We start from the raw sequence: 12,950 nt of genomic DNA, 5'->3' as shown, positions 1-12,950 counted from the left end.
TAAAACACAGGCGTTACTTCCTTACTGAATAGTGAATCGGTGATCAGGAAATATAAAGCCAATGGTTGTATAATCGCAAAACCAATCGAAATAGGATGCTTGTGCTTGTTACTTGTACATGTTGTGTGTGCGTGTATAATGTGTGTGATGAGTGGGTCATTTCATGCATCACCAATATCATCTGAAGTATATAGCATGCCAGGCAAACATCTCCAGCATTCATTAAAAAATTGCTCTCTCTCTCTCTCTCTCTCTCTCTCTCTCTCTAATCGAAGTAATTTTACCATATTCAGAAAATATTGGAAAATTGTTCGTGCACGTAATCGATTCGGTTTCATAACTAAGCATTCGCGTAATACAAATTGCGTATTCAACGGATAAGCATGCCAAAGTGCCAACATTAGTCCCATCCGTATGCCAGGAACGTTCACATTCACACGCACACCATCAACGTGGATTGAAGCCCCCCACCACCAGCAATAGAGAAATCAGAACAAATATATTGTAAATCAGAAGCCGAACTCACTTGTCTTTTCGTTCGTAAAACTATTTGTTAAAACTATTTGCTAGCAAAATTGGTCCGCGTGTCTGTTCTTCCGAACAATATAGTATGCACTACCTTGTGAATAGCGACCTCGCTTAAGTCGGAACGCGATGCGATATCGCTGTGCGGCCAGCAGCTAAAGATTGCGTGGTTTCCAAACTGGTTGTATACCGATCAAACTAACAAAAAAATCAAACATCATGACGTAAACGTCCTCATTTTTGTGGCGTCCTAACTTATGTCGACAGCACATGCAGTGCATTGCTGAATATAATATCTCACGTGGAAGCCCACTTGTTCATCCTATTACATGTGTATATATCTCTTCTCATCTTTTCATTTTTATTTCTTGTTTGCGCCGTTGTGTCAATGCACGATCCACACTCAATTGTTTCACGTCTGTTTCTTCTCGTAAACAAAACAGACATTTTCCTTCTGTTTAACTTATCTTTGTCCTCTTTACCGGAGATTATAAATACGCATTTAGCGTATAACATGAGCTGCAGGAGTGTGCTGAGCTTGGCTGGTTGGTGCATTCTTGGAAGGAAATTGGGCAGCGCTTAAGACAGGACGAAGTGAAGACGACACGTTCTATCTGAGACGACGTTCGACTCACTATAAATTGAGCTTGTGCGTAATTTATTGGGATGTGCGAATATAATTTTTGAGACCAAATCGAATAGTGTCGGAAGCGAATCGAATATCAATAACTTTAAAGTGAAGTTGTTAAAGGCTAGTTTTCCCAGGATCGTGTCCGCGTGTAGTAAAAGAAAACTATGATCATCAGCATTGGCTCGAGCGTCGTCGTCTTCTTCTTCAGCAAGTGGGTCGTTGGTGCCCCTCGGTTTGCGCTCGTGCCACTGCTCCCTCGTTCGTCGTCCTCTTCTTCCACAGCTGGCTGCGTTGCCGCTGATCATTCCAGCGCAGAATTTTCACTTCTCTTCTGTCGTTGTAATGAGGAGCCCGCATTTACGGGGGTATCAGCTATTGCTTAAGGGGGTATGAGCCATTCATGAGCAATTGACGACGTGTCCTAACGCGCTTAAGCAACGCCGCCGAGAACGCGCTCGAGAAAGGGCTCGTCGTCGGCGTGCCCATTCTATATAGCGTGAGGGCTTCCGAAAACCAGGCGAAACGTCAGCGAAGAGCCGCGGACCGAGAGTTGAGGGGTCGACGACCAAGTTTCAACGCGACTTTCTCAACCGCAACGCTCATGATAGACATGTTCAGTTGGGTGGTGCCCAACGACGATACGCCCATTCTGATCGTGGAGGCAATATTCACTACAGCAGACCCATCAAAGTCACAGCTTCGCTGGCTTCCATCTTCACAGTAGTGGAAGGGCTCTGAATTTTTTTGAATAGTTTATAATGTATTGCCTTCTCACCATTATTATCAAACAATTTTAACATCCTGGTATTTTTCACAACAGCACAAGACATTTTCTGTCATTACACTGCACATTATAAAGAATTCTTTATTAAAAGCACCGAGGGGATCATTAGGAACGACTAAGCAGATTTTTCGCAAACTCAGACCTCCTAGGAGAACACACGGTCATGCATTGTCACATAAAGTTTGTAAGGCTGACTTTCAAAATTGATCCATCGCGTGAATTTTACATGCCGCGAGCAGCCGCGAGGCCTCAGTAGACAAGACCAAACATGTCTACACCGCACCTGACTCAACGTGGCCTACACGAACAACTTCAAGTGCAATATTAAACTGACAGACTCGCCAATGTTCTCTGAATGTAACGCCCTTGATGACCTGCAACATGTTCTGCGCGACTACTGCCACTACGCATCAGAGAGAAAGTCTTTGAAGGCAGCATTACACTTACAACGGGACTCGAGCTTGGAACTGGGGCACGTTCTCCACTTGCGCGTTGAACGCCATGAAAGCGCTGCGGACGTTCTTGATAGCCCCGGGTCTTAGCCAAGCTTTGTATATATATATATATATATATATATATATATATATATATATATATATATATATATATATATATTGTGTGTGTGTGTGTGTGTGTGTGTGTGTGTGTGTGTGTGTGTGTGTGTGTGTGTGTGTGTGTGTGTGTGTGTGTGTGTGTGTGTGTGTGTACGTGCGTGCGTGCGTGCGTGCGTGCGTGCGCGTCTGTGTGTGCGTGCGTGGTGTGCTGCGTGCGTGCGTGCGTGTCGTACGTTTGAGGCGCGACGACAGACTGAAAAAGAAAAGAAGGAAAGAAAGAAGGAACACAGCTTTTTAGTTCGAATTGTCGCGGCAGATAGTATGGTATGGTATGGTAAAACTTTATTACGGTCCCTTGGAACACGCGTCAACACGTAGCGGGCCGCTCCCACGTCGGTACAGAAAGGCCGAGCCTCTCTGCTGCGTCGCGGGCCCGATGGACAGCCCATAGCTGTGCTTCAAGATCGGGGCTGCTTAGGGCAGCCTCCCATTTGGTCGACGTGACATTGTCGCCGTCGTGTAATGCGGGGCACCGCCAGAGCATATATGTTCCAAGTCAGCTAGGTCAGAGCATAGCTCGCAAGCATTGGTCGATTCTCTGGATAGATTCTGTGTAACAGTGCGGGGTTAGGGCATGCCCCAACCTGGAGTAATCTGAGTGTCAACGCCTGTGGTGTGTCCAGTTTCCTATGTGGCGGAGGATATCGTCTCCGTCCCATGTAAAAATGTTTGGTAAGTTCCTTATATGAGGAGGGAGGGTCCCGATTGTCCATAACCTCAGCGTCGCGCCACCCGGTAGCTACGCGGTCAATGACTCCTCGCGCAGCTCTGTGGGCCGACTCGTTGAGGTTGGGCGGGGCGCGCTCGATCTGCCCCATGTGTGCAGGGACCCAGATGATCGTGTGCGACTTGATGTCCTTGTCCCCGCAGAATGCGCAGGACCTGCTCCGAAAAGGTGCCCTTGGCGAAAGCTTGGACAGCCATCCGCGAGTCGCTGTAGATCGTGGTCCTTTTGTCGTCCAGCAGGGTCAGGGCTATGGCCACCTGCTCCGCCACCTCAGCCGACTTCGTTGGAACAGTCGCAGAGTTCGTGATTTTCCAATCGTGATTTTCCAATCGGACGAACGCCGTCCCGTCAGGGTACTGGGCAGCATCATAGCAATCAGCAACCAACAGCAATCCGAAGCCTGTTCCCGAGCCTTGCCCAGGAGAGCCTTGGCCCTAGCTCGTCTCCGACCCACGTTGTGTTCGGGATGAACGTTGCGTGGAATTGGAGCGACAACAATGCGTTCCCGCTGTTCCCGAGGGAGACCGCAGAAGCGGGACTCGATTTCCGCCGAAGGAACCCCCAGCTCCCGCAGGATGCTCCTACCCGCTTGGGTGGTGGACAGCCTGGCGTACTGCGCCCTCTCCTGCGCTTCCGCGATCTCTTCCAGCGTGTTGTGCATGCCGAGACACATCAGTTTCTCCGAGCTTGTGTACATGGGGAGGCCGAGAGCCCTCTTGATAGTCTTCCTGATCAACGTGCTGAGCTTGTCTCTCTCCGACCTTTGCCAATTGTGCATGGCCGCATCGTAGGTAAAATGACACATCACAAAGGCGTGCACCAGTCTCACAAGATTGTCCTCTCCAAGACCCTGCTGCCGGTTGGCAACTCTCCGTATGAGTCTGATGGCATTGTCCGTTTTCTTGGCTACTTTAGACACCGTCAGGTTATTGGAGCCGTTCGATTCGACCGTCATACCTAGAACCCGGAGGGAGTCCACCCTGGGGATGACACCGTCCTCACTTGTCTGTAGAGTGATGTCGACGTCCTCTACAGGCTTCCAACCCTTCGGTTTGGGCCCCCTTCGCCTGGGCCTGTAAATGAGCAGTTCTGATTTCCGAGGGGAACACCGAAGGCCGGTCGGCTTAAGATATTCCTCCGTGATCTCGATGGCTTCCTGCAACGCAGCCTCCACCCGTCCATCACTACCTCCGGTACACCAAATGGTGACGTCGTCTGCATATATTGTGTGATTAATACCCTCGACTTCGGAGAGTCTCCTCGACATACCAATCATAGTTAGGTTAAACAGGGTCGGGGATATGACAGACTCATGTGGCGTCCCTCTGAAACCCAGCCTAACCGAGTCCGAAACGAGGTCTCCCACCCTGAGAGTGGCTTCTCTGTCCGCAAGGAATGATCGTGTGTAGTCGTGGAAGTGCTTGCCCAATCCGAGGCTAGATATCTGGCTCAAGACAAAGGAATGGAAGACGCTATCAAAGGCCTTCTCCAGGTCTAATCCAAGTATGGCTCTCATGTCCCTCGTGTTACGGTCAATGACTTGATATTTGATCAGCTTCGTGGCATCCTGCGTTGACAGTCCTGCCCTAAAGCCTATCATATTGTGTGGGTAAATATCCCGGTCTTCCAAGTATCGCAATACCCTGTTTAAGATAGCATGTTCGGCGACCTTGCCAACGCATGAAGTGAGTGAAATTGGTTGGAGGTTAAAGAGACTAGTGGGCTTGCCCGGCTTGGGGATAAGGATGGTGGCAGCCCTCCTCCACATCTCCGGTACTTTTCCGTCGTTCCACATCTGGTTGATAACGTCCGTCAGGTATTCCACCGACTTGTCGTCCAAGTTCCTCAGTGCCTTGTTTGTAACTCTATCCGTACCCGGGGCCGACCTGCCGTTTAAACCGTGCAGGGCCCGCCGGATCTCCTCGACACCGAACTCCGCATCCAGCTCCGGGTTCGCGACGCCCCCATATTCTGGGACGGGGAACGCCGGACCGGAGGCTACTGGCAAGTACTTCTCGATCAGCCTTTCCATCACCTCCTCGTCCGTGGATTCTTGCCTGGCCCCGTGCAGCGCTCTTCCCAGCGTGCTCCGCTGGTTCGACTTGGTGTTGGTCTCGTCCAGCAGATGCTTTAGGAGATTCCAGGACCCCCGCTCCGCATCTGGCCGTCAATCGAGTTGCAAACTTCATCCCATTGCTGTCTGGAAAGGACCTTGCAATGCTCTTCGATGCTTCTGTTGACCTCAGCAATCTTCTTGCGGAGCCTTCGATTGAGCCGCTGACCCTTCCATCTGGCCAGAAGGGAATTCTTGGCCTCGAGTAGGTGCGCCAGCCTGCTGTCCATCTTCGGTACCGGGAGGTCTGTGCTAACCTCTTTGGTCGCGCCCTCAATGCCCTCACGAATCTCTGCAATCCATCGCTCTAGGTCGGGCCTCTCTTCCCCGGTCCGCTCCTCTCTCAGCTTGCGGAACTTGTCCCAGTCGGTGAATCGGAACTTGCGTTATCTGTTCTGCTCGATCCGAAGGACGGTGGCCAAGACGTAGTGGCCTGCTGCCAAAGTCCACGTTAAGGTTTGTCCATTTCTCCTCTGTCACTCCCCTGACGAAAGTGAGGTCCGGAGTCGTGTCCCGGCTGGATGACGTACCTGCACCTGCAGGGTAGGGAAGGCAGGGTCCGTGACCAACATCAGGACCAGATTTATTGCCTCTCTCCATAGGTCCTCCCTTTTACGGGTCTCATATACGGGTAGCCCCACGTATGGCTACCCGTATGACACCCGTAAAGGGGCGGCAGATGGTGCCACTATTTTATAAAGTATGTTGCAATGAAACAAATTCCGATGTAGTTCTATGAAAGGACACCGGTGTTAGATCTATAAATAGTGTCAACGAATACCCACTGCCGAAAGCTGTGTCCAAACACCATTTTATTGCGAGTGATCGTGTTTAGCCAGGAAATACTGGTTCGAATGAGCGACGCAGTACGCTATGTCCACTGTGAATGGGATGAAAAATAACACATGTTTGCTTCAATTTCATGTTCGATCGTGTACAGTTGACAACGTAAAGTATTCAAAATTTATTCGGAAATTATTCGTGCTTTTTGATTCAAGGACCTAATCGAATCGTATGCTCTCTCACACCATATAAACATGCTATGAGTAATGAATTTACTCGCTCGAACCACTTTGCAAAATATATGTAAGCGCGCGCAGTCGGGTTGGTCTATCATTCCGACTGCTGACTCGAGCCGCCAGCGTCGAGTTCGGGCTATATGATGACGTATACCAAAAGTCTAGATTATGACGACCCTCGAAGGAGTGAGGGCGATAGTTGCATATTTGTCTGCGCGAGAGCTCGGCGTGCTGCATTGCAGAGAACATAATAGTAAGTGTATAAACTTAACGCTGGGTTGGAAATCCAGTCCCAGTACTGTACGCGATACATGCATTGCTATAAATAGCTTGCACGTGACGTTACAACCGTTCTCCCATCGAAGCGGGGGCTATAATGGAGGTCCAACTTGTTATGCGTAGTCAGTATATACTATATCGCCACTCGCGTTTGTGTCGAAGTTGGCCACGCCTGACGATCACGCTGTGTCATTTCTAGAGACGGGATTTTAGGCAAATGCCTTTTTTGTTCCTTGCGCTCCTATCGCCACACTTTGATATATGAGCATGAATTAGAGGTTAAGAAGGGAATTTAGAGGGTTTTTATAGTGCCTATAAATGCCTATTTTGGCGTTTGTGCCTAAATGCCTATAAATGCCTATAAATGCCTATAAATGCCTATTTTCAATATCGGCGCCTATATATAAACACTATTTAGCCTCAAGCTTTCGTGTGCAGTTAGAGACCGTTATTCATGTTACCGGGCAACAATGACTGTTCGGAACTCTATGGGGTTCAACCTAGTCATCTAGTTCAACCAACTCTCGGAAAAGAACCGTTAGCAGCAGTGAAATGGGACGCGCCGTGGTTGGCGAATGCGAAACCGCGGACAGCCGTCAGGGGAAAGGAGAGTGAATAGCAAAAGAAGAAAGAAAAATGTGATGGCACGAGGCTTTTGTTTGTAATTTACTTTTTGAGGTGTTCACTGCCGTCGAGCGTTCCTTCTCAGCTACGTACAAGATCATTCTCAGTGGTAAAGAGGAACAATTTTGAATCCAAAAATCTGGAAATGGTGGTAGTTAGCTATTGTTTCTACAATCTTCACAGTGATTCTTAAACTATACGTTCCGCGAGCTCTGCAAACAGATTTCTTCAAACATGTGCACTTCAAATGGGCGTAAGTGTATTTGGCAGTGTTGGGACGTATTGCCGGTACAATTCCGATAATGTCATTGTATATGAGAAAATTGCCAGAGTTGTACCTAACAGTCCTCATGTAAGAACATGTTAATTTCTTAATAAATTGTAGTCTCTCTTGCATTTATTATTTGTCTGTTTTTTGTTGTGTCTTAATTTATTGCGTCAAGCAGACATAAAGTAGCGCTTTTTTTAATCAGTATTCCCAGCTTTCGAGTATTCTTTTTCATGCTTGTTTCACTTTATGCAACGCTCGAGTACAGTGGCCATTGAACATGAATATGAGCAGTGCGCTTGTCGAATTACGCCAAATGATCGTCATTATTCCAGCAGTTTTATGGAACAATTGCACGGATATGTTCAACTGTTGGCGCCTTTGTGCCATCATAAACAATAACATTTCTTGTTTTCCTGTCGTAGATACAGGTCGCGCACGTCTTCGTTTGAAATTATTTGCATTTATGTAAAAATTTACTGTGCCTATATTTACGACATTGGAGGCCAGAACGTTGCTTTGCCTGCCTATTTTTGGCGCCTAAAACGCGCTTCTTTAATGCCTAAAGATCCGGCCTCTAGTCATTTCCCAGTGGCGCGCGAGCGGCCGCGCTTTTCGAGTAATGAACCATTTACTTAACAACGGTTTATGAAAGAAGACAGAACACAACTCTTGCTTCATTCTGTGCAGCGCCGTTCATCCGCCTGTTGAATCGAAGTGTGCTTGGAGATTTTGCGGCTTAATAGGTGTAATGTCACCCGCTCCTAAAGGTGAGCCGTTTAAAGCGGCATATTACTATCTTTTAATTGGTTCGGCGGGCCCTCGATAAGAATAAATGGCGTGAATGTGCGGTGGTGTCGACCCATACACGCTGCGACCGGGCACCGACACGGAGACGGACGTATATGTACGTCTACGCTTTACCTGAAGTGACGCACGGGGACGTCGTCAACTATACCTTGTCTACTCTTCGAGCTTCATAACACTGGAGGAAATGAAGCCGTTTAAGTTGCTTGAGTCGCCCAATTACTTTACAAGCAACTGGGCAATGAGCCTGTCAACGATACGGGTCTAGGAAAGAAAAGTGTTCCTGCTTGAGGAGGTAAGCAAAGCCGTCTTCCGGTGGAGGCTGGCCTTCCACTGCGTGCTTCGCCGCTCGCAGTGTCGATTGACTCTGTGGCTGCCGACGCCTGCGCCGCATCAGCCTCGGACTTACTTTTCTACATGCGTTGTCTTTTCGCACGATCTTAACGCGCATGAGCCTTCATGACGCGCATTGTATCCCAGCAAATCCCTGGGCACCCAATCCCGAGTCGTCTCCTCCCACAGTTTACATTTAGCTATAGATGACCTGCCTACGAATGTAAATTGTGCTGTCCTCGCGCTATATTTCGGCATTTCAATCAGCAAAAAATGTTTTCGAGCTCACAGACATGTAGTGGGCGCCGCACACTCGAATATCGGCACTGTAGAGGTTGAGATAAGCGCGCGCGCCAGCCACGAACTGCTTCGATTCGCTCTATTGTGCGCTCGCATTCATTATTATTCATCTCTGAGGATACTTTGGAAGAACAAAGTTTTAGGAACGTTCTGTTAGGCAGAGGGCAGTGTTGGTCTCTTCTGATCGTGGTAGAGGCAGATAAATTTTCGAGTTAATTTGATGTTTGCTTTCAGGAAAACGTGACAGCTGAAAGCTCGAGAAAGGATAGCTTGAGTGTTTTTTTTTTTTTTTTCGCAGAGATATGTGGATAGTTCGCGTGAGTTTCCGTTAAACTAAGACTTTCTTTTCGTATTTCGCAAGTTCTGAAAATAACGCTGTATCAGGTTTGATACTGGTTATTCTGCAGTCTACTTCAGCTGATTTTAGAAATCGCCGGATGGTTGTTCCCGCACACACGTAGAGAGTACCGCGCCTTAGAAACGGGCTGCGCTTTTCGCTTTTAGTAATGGTATTCTCTACAGATTTCTTTGCTCTTCGACGTATTATGCAAGGGTATGTCTAAGGCTGTGTGTGTCTCGCACGTGTATATAGAAGACGGCAGCACTTGAGTTTCATTTAGTGCGTGGAAGTACTTATAAATAAGCGCGAATCTTCTTGTAGTCTTGAACGCGTAGTTTGCGCATTAATTTGTGTGTTAATAACGGATGTAGAGTACGAACAGACAGTTCATGGCGTTTATGCCACATATGATATTTCAATTACCATTTATTTAGGGTCATCCTGCAGTTAAGTTGGAGGATTATGGTGTTGTATACCTATAGACGTGCAATGTTCTGTTCGTTTTTTTTTTTCGTTTTTTTTTTTTTGTATAGCAAGCTGAAGGTCGTAAGTACGAATCCTCCTCCAGTCCACTACATTTTCAGGCATGGAGTGGCGCATGACACCGGCAAAAAAAAAAAAAAACGCCGAGAGCTAGTGGGGCTATGCTAGTCAAGGTACAACCAAATTAGGAAGGCCCACTAAGCTTCAACAAAGTCACTCCCTCACCAGAACAGGAATTGGCCTCCCTGGTGCAGTATTCGGCCGCTGCCTCCCAAATTACTCCAACAATTTACCCGTGGTCCTCAGTCCGAAGCCGCTGCGGAGCATCTGATAAAGGCGGCAATCAGACCTGCTACGCGGCAGAGGGTGCTAAGAATCTCTGGGTCCGGACAGGCCACCAATGGAAACTGAACCTGGCAACGTTGAAAACGCTCACCCTATCGAGTGAGGCTAGCTTAACAGGGCTATTTGAAGAATTATCAAGTATTGCCTGGGATATTATTGGCCTTAGTGAGGTGAGAAGAACTGTTGAGGCTTATACAGTGCTGACTAACGGCTACGTTCTCTGCTACAGAGGTCTTAGAGACAGGAGAGAATTCGGAGTAGGATTTCTAGTCCATAAGGACATAGCGGGCAACGTTGATGAATTCTACAGCATTAATGAGAGGGTAGCAGTCGTCGTAATAAAGCTAAATAGGAGGTATAGAATGAAGGTTGTACAAGACTACGCCCCAACCTACAGTCACGATGATGAAGAAATAGAGCAGTTTCATGAAGATGTTGAATTAGCAATGAGAAAGGTGCAAACTCAGTATACTGTAGTCATGGGCGACTTCAATGCAAAAGTGGGGAAAAAGCAGGTTGGTGAGCAAGCAATTGGCAACTACGGCATCGATTCTAGGAATGCAAGAGGAGAGATGTTAGTAGAATTCGCGGGAAGGAATAGGCTCCGAATAATAAATACCTTCTTCAGGAAGCGCAGCAACAGGAAGTGGACCTGGAAAAACCCTAATGGAGAAACAAGGAATGAAATAGATTTCATACTCTCCGCCGATCCAAGCATAGTGCAGGATGTAGAAGTGTTAGGTAAGGTAAAGTGCAGTGTCCATAGGTTAGTGAGGTCTAGGATTTCTCTCAATTTGAAGAGAGAAATAGTGAAATTAGTCAAGAGGAAACAAGCCAACCTAGAGGCAGTAAGGGTAAAATCGGACCAATTCAGGCTGGTGCTCGCAAACAAATATGCAGCTTTAGAACAGGAGGATAAAGACAACATAGAAGTAATGAATGAAGCCGTAACTAGGTTGATCTCAGAAGCAGCAATTGAAGTGGGAGCTAAGGCACCAAGACAACCAGTAGGTAAGTTCTCCCAAGGAACAAAGGACCTAATAAAGAAACGGCAAACATGAAAGTGCAAAACTCGAGAGGTCGGACAGAATTCGCTGAACTGTCGAAACTGATCAACAAGAAGAAAGTAAGGGATATCCGAAATTATAAGATGGAAAAGATTGAGGAAGCAGTAAAATATGGACGCAGCATGAAATCGGCGAGAATAAAACTAGGCATATATAGTACAAGGCAAAATGTATGCGCTGAAAGATAATCAGGGTAATATCATCAGCAATTTCGATGACAGTAAAAGCAGCGGAAGAATTCTATACTGACCTGTACAGTTCCCAGAGCAGCCAAGCTACTTTCATTCGAAGTAGTGATGAACACGATACAGAGGGCAGTTCTATAACTAGCGATGAAGGTAGAAGGGCCTTGAAAGACATGACCAGAGGAAAAGCTACTGGAGAAGATGGAATAACAGTCGATTTAATCGAGGATGGAGGAGATATCATACTTGAAAAGTTTGTGGCCCTTTATACGCAATGCCTCATGACTTCAAGTGTACCAGAAAGCTACAAGGAACGCCAACATTTTACTAATCCATAAGAATGGAGGCGTTAAAGAATTGAAGAATTATAGACCCATTAGCTTTCTCTCAGTATTGTATAACATATACACCAAGATAATTTCAAATAGAATCAGGGCAACACTTGACTTCAGCCAACCAAGAGAACAGGCTGGCTTCAGGAAGGGATATTCCACGATGAATCATATCCATGTCATCAACCAGATAATGGAGAAACCTGCGGAGTACAATGAACCTCTCTTATGGCTTTCATAGATCATGAAAAAACATTTGATTCAGTAGAGATACCAGCAGTCATAGAGGCATTACGTAACCAGATATTTGCCAATATATTCACGTATGATGCATACGTGAATATATTGGCAAATATCTACAAGGATTGCACAGCAACCTTGGTCGTCCACAAGAAAAGTAGAAAGTTACCTATCAAGAAAGGGGTCAGGCAAAGAGACACTATCTCTCCAGTGCTATGCACTGCATGCTTAGAAGAAGTATTCAAGCTCTTAGACTGGGAAGGCTTGGGAGTGAGAATCAACGGACGAATATCTCAACAACCTTCGGTTTGCAGATGACATTGTCCTATTCAGCAACTATGGGGACGAATTAAAGCAAATGGTTGAGGACCTTAACCGAGAAAGTGTAAGAGTGGGGTTAAAGATTAATATGCAGAAGACAAAGATAATGTTCAATGCCTGGCAAGGGAACAAGAATTCAGGATAGCCACTCAGCCTCTAGAGTCTGTAAAGGAGTACGTTTATCAAGGTCAATTACTCACAGGGGACCCTGATCATGAGAAATAAATTTATAGAAGAATAAAATTGGGCTGGAGTGCATACGGCAGGCATTACCAAATACTGACTAGGAGATTACCACTGTCGTGGAAAAGAAAAGTGTACAATCATTGCATTCTACCGGTGCTAACATATGGGGCAGAAACTTGGAGGTTAACAAAGAAGCTCGAGAACAAGTTAAGGACCACACAAAGAGCGATGGAACGAAAAATGTTAGGCCTAACGTTAAGAGACAGGAAGGCAGCGGTGGGGATCAGAGAACAAACGGGGATAGCCGATATTCTGGTTGACATTAAGCGGAAAAAGTGGAGCTGGGCAGGCCATATAATGCGTAGGATGGATAACCGGTGGACCATTAGAGTTACAGAATGAATACCAAGAGAAGGGAAGCGCAGTC

Source organism: Dermacentor silvarum, chromosome 6 (genome assembly GCF_013339745.2).
Source record: "Dermacentor silvarum isolate Dsil-2018 chromosome 6, BIME_Dsil_1.4, whole genome shotgun sequence".
Lineage (NCBI taxonomy): Eukaryota > Metazoa > Arthropoda > Arachnida > Ixodida > Ixodidae > Dermacentor > Dermacentor silvarum.
This window is presented reverse-complemented; position numbering follows the sequence as displayed.